We start from the raw sequence: 4698 nt of genomic DNA, 5'->3' as shown, positions 1-4698 counted from the left end.
ATACTTACAATTGGTATGTCTTCTTCTTGGATTGATCCCTTGATCATTATGTAGTGTCCTTCCTGATCTCTTGTAATCTTTTTTTTAAGGTCTGTTTTGTCTGATAGAGGATTGCTTCCCCAGCTGTCTTTTGCTTCCCATTTGCATGGAATATATTTTTCCATCCTCACTTTCAGTCTATATGTGTCTTGATGTCTGAAGTGGGTTTCTTTTAGACAACATATATATGGGTCTTGATTTTGTATCCATTCAGCCAGTCTGTGTCTTTTGGTTGGAGCATTTAATCCATTTAGACTTAAAGTAATTATTGATACATATGTTCCTATTGCCATGTTCTTAATTGTTTTGGGTTGATTTTGTAGATCCTTTTTCTCCTCTTGTATTTCTTGAGTGTATAAGTCCCTTTAACATTTGTTGTAAAGTTGATTTGGTGGTACTGAATTCTCTTAACTTTTGCTTGTCTGAAAAGCTTTTTATTTCTCCATCAATTTTGAATGAGATCTTTGCTGGGTACAGTAATCTTGGTTGTAGATTTCCCCCTTTCAGTACTTTAAATGTATCCTGCCATTCCCTTCTGGCCTGCAGATTTTCTGCTGAAAGATCAGCTGTTAAGCATATATGGTTTCCCTTGTATGTTACCTGTTGCTTTCCCCTTGCTGCTTTTAATATTCTTTGTGTTTAGTGTTTGTTAGTTTGGTTAGTATGTGTCTTGGCATGTTTCTCTTTGGGCTTATCCTGTATGGGATTCTTTGTGCCTCTTGGACTTGATTGACTATTTCCTTTTCCATGTTGGGGAAATTTTCAACTATAATCTCTTCAAAAATTTTCTCATACCCTTTCTTTTTCTCTTCTTCTTTTAGGACCCCTATAATTCAAATGCTGGTGCATTTGATATTGTCCCAGAGGTCTCTGAGAAAATCATCAGTTCTTTTCATTCTTTTTACTATATTCTGCTCTTCAGAAGTTATTTCCACCATTTTATCTTCCAGCTCACTGATTTGTTCTGCTTCAGATATTCTGCTATTGACTCTTTCTTGAGTATTTTTAATTTCAGTAATTGTGTTGTTTTTCTCCATATGTTTATTCTTTAATTCGTCTAGGTCTTTGTTAATTGATTCTCGCATTTTCTCCATTTTGTTTTCAAGGTTTTTGATCATCTTTACCATCATTATTCTGAATTATTTTTTAGGGAGTGTGCCTATTTCCTCTTCATTTATTTGGGCTTCTGGGTTTCTAGTTTGTTCCTTCATTTGTGTAGTATTTCTCTGGCTTTTCATTATTTTTTTTAAATCTTATTGTGTTTGAGATCTCCTTTCCCCAGGCTTCAAGGTTGAATTCTGTCTTCCTTTTGGTTTCTGCCCCCCTAAATTTGGTCCAGAGGTTTGTGTAAGCTTTGTATAGGGTGAGGTTTGTATTGAGTTTTTGTTTATTTGTTTGTTTTTCCTCTGATGGGCAAGGCTGAGTGAGTTGGTAATCCTATCTACTGATAATTGGGTTTGTATTTTTGTTTTGTTTGTCATTTAGATGAGGCGTCCTGCACAGGGTGCTACTGGTGGTTGGATGATTCCAGTTCTTGTATTCAGGTGGTTTCCTTTGTGTGAGTTCTCACTATTTGACACTCCCTTTGGAGAAGGAAATGGCAACCCACTCCAGTACTCTTGCCTGGAAAATCCCATGGATGGAGAGCCTGGTGGACTGTAGTCCATGGGGTCACAAAGAGTCAGACACGACTGAGTGACTTCACTTTCACTTTTCAGGATTAGTTCTCTGGTAGTCTAGCGTCTTAGAGTCAGTGCTCCCACTCCAAAGGCTCAGGGCTTGATCTTTGGTCAGGTATGAAGATTCCACAAGTTGTTTGTTACGGCACTAAGTGAGAGTAAAACAAATATCCAAAAATGGGAAACCAAAGATGAACCCCAAATGGCAGTTACAAAGTCAGGCAAATAATAATTAAAATAATGGAATATACACATATACATATACACCCATGAACAAAGTCAAAACAGTCCAATAAGAATAAAGTACAATAGATTGACCCAGGGAACAACGGAAATCAAAAATTATAATTACCAGTTAAGAACAAAACTAACTAAAGCATAAACTGGAAAACAAAACTAAAGTAAGGTCCAATTGGGGAATAAAGCAATGAAAACAAAACTAACAAATATGTTGAGAGGAAAGGAAAGAAAAGAAAGAACAAATAGATATGCAAAGTTAAATAGAGGTAGATGAAGAAGATTTATATACATTATAGATTAACTGCAAGCAGAAAAGAACAGTAGGAAAGGCAAACAAAAGAATAAATGTAGAAAAAATATAATAGCTTTAAAAAATTTAAAAATTAAAATTACAAAAGGAAAAAACGGAAAAAGAAAGAAAAAAGGAAAAAAGAAAAAGAAAACTCCACAGAACTGCAAAAGCCCAAATGTAGATGCAGAGGTTTATAGCAACAATAAAAAGCGTAACTGAATATACACGTATACATACATACCCATAAGCAAAATCAAAACAGTCCAACAAAAGTAAAGTACAATAGATTGACCTGGCAAACAAAGGAAACCAAAAATTATATCTACCAGAAAAAAACTAACTAAAGTACAAACTGGTAAACAAAACTAAAGCAAGGTGCCAAGTGGGGAATAAAGCAATGAAAATAAAACTAACAAATATTTGAGAGGAAAGGAAAGAAAGAAAGAATAGATATGCAAAGTTAAAAAGAGGCAGATAAAGAAGATTTATATACATTAAAGATTAACTGCAAGGGGGAAAGAACAGTAGGAAAAGCAAACAAAGGAATAAATGTAGAAAAAATAATAATAGGTTAAAAAATTTTAAATTAAATTTAAAAAAAGAGAAAAGAAAGAAAAAAGGGAAATTCCCCAAAACTGCAAAAGCCCAACATAGAGGCTTTTTATTGTAACAACAATAAAAAGTGTGACTGAGAAAAAAAAAGAAAAAGAAAGCTCAAATACTTAATTAGATTTCATAGTGCCAATAAAATCGACAACTACAACAGAGGGGGGAAAACGGGGGTGAGGGGGGGGGAAATCCTAAAGAATCTACAGAACAAGTCAAAACATAAGAATAATAAATGATTTTCTTCAGTCACTACTGTCAGGGTCCTTTCCCTCACTGGGAGTCACAGTCCACCTCACCTCCCTAGGATGCCCTCCAACACTGTGCTGATCTCTGGACCTGTTGTGGGGGCAGCTCAGGCTCTAATCTGGTCCTACTCCTCTGTGTTCTTGCCTCCATTGTCGACAGCTATCAAGACTAGTGCATTTTCTTTTGTGGAAGCTCTCAATGACCTTTTATATATTCCATAGACAGAGTCTGCCTAGTTGATTGTGTGGATTTAATCTGCAGCTTGTACAGCTGTTGGGAAGGTTTTGGGTCTTCTTCCTTAGTCACACTGGCCCTGTGTTTCACTTGTGGTTTTATTTCCACCTCTACATGTGGGTCGTCAACTGGGATTTGCTCCTGAGGCTGCCCTGGAGGACTTGGGTTTGACCCTGTGAGGGCCAGGTGTCAAGGTGGTGCAGCTGCTTGGGTTGCAGGGGTTCTGGCAGCATGACATAGTCAGGGGAGTTGGTGGCTAGGGCAGCAAGAAATATAGTGCTCTAGAAAGGTATGGCAACCAGTGTTGGCCAATATGCTCCAGTATTCCTGCCTGGAGAGCTCCCCTCCCTGACATAGAAGCCTGGCAGGCCACAGTCCACAGGGCCACAAAGAGTCAGACACTACTGAAGGGACCCTGCGTGCATAGACACACGACTTTTTTTGCCTGTGGCAGCTCTGCCCCAGTGAGAGTTGAGCATGAAGGTGGCACAGCTGCTTGGCTTGCAGGGACCCTGGTGGTGCCAAGTGTGCAGGGGCACGGACTGCCTCTGCCACAGGAGTTATTGTCCTATAAGTGTCTTTTTTTGAGCTTCTTGTAGCTGGTGATCAGAAGGCCTTTTTGGCCAGTCTTTCTTCATAGCTCTGCCCCTTCAGGCACTTAGAGGGCTCCCTTACCTCTAAGTGGGGTCTGTCTCTGTTGTTTGGAATGTCAGGCACATAGAGGGGCCCCTTGCCTGGGGTCCTACTCTGTAGTTCAGTGCATCAGGTGTTTGATGGGCTAGCCTCTCTATTGTTCAGATGCCAATGCTGGCGTGTGTGTGGGGAGAGAGGCTCTGGTGATGGCTCCACCCCCTACGTGTGATTCAGCAGTATCACCTTCCATGGCTGCCTGGCTTTCCTCCACAGGTGTTTCCCACCACAGTCTCCTCCCTCACATCTCCTCAATCAGTCTCTCCGCAGTCAACAGCAGCCCTCACCCTGGGATTGCTGCACAATCCCTAAACTCCAGCTCTCAGCCATTCCACCTTCCAGGGGAATCTACGTCCCTGTCTGGGGTATGTATGGCTGCTGCAAGGCGTGTCTGATTCTCATTCCATTTAGGCTGCACAGATCAGCTGTTTCACTCTCAGCCTTAAATGTTTTTCCTCTGACTCAGACAATTGCCCCAATGTGGGGATCAGACCCCTGCTTCTGTTCCCCCACCCACCAAGGGCAGATCCAGTCCTACTAACACTCCTGTTTTTCCCCCTAGCTCCTTCATCCTACCGAGTTTTGCATGGGTCTATATATTCTTTTCTGCTGGTCAGGTACTCCTGTCTGCTCTCAGCTGGTGTTCTGCATGCACTTCTGTGTCTGCAG

This window comes from Dama dama, chromosome X (assembly GCF_033118175.1).
Source record: "Dama dama isolate Ldn47 chromosome X, ASM3311817v1, whole genome shotgun sequence".
NCBI classification, from domain to species: Eukaryota; Metazoa; Chordata; class Mammalia; order Artiodactyla; family Cervidae; genus Dama; species Dama dama.
The sequence above is the reverse complement of the archived record's forward strand: the minus strand, read 5'-3'. Positions refer to the sequence as shown.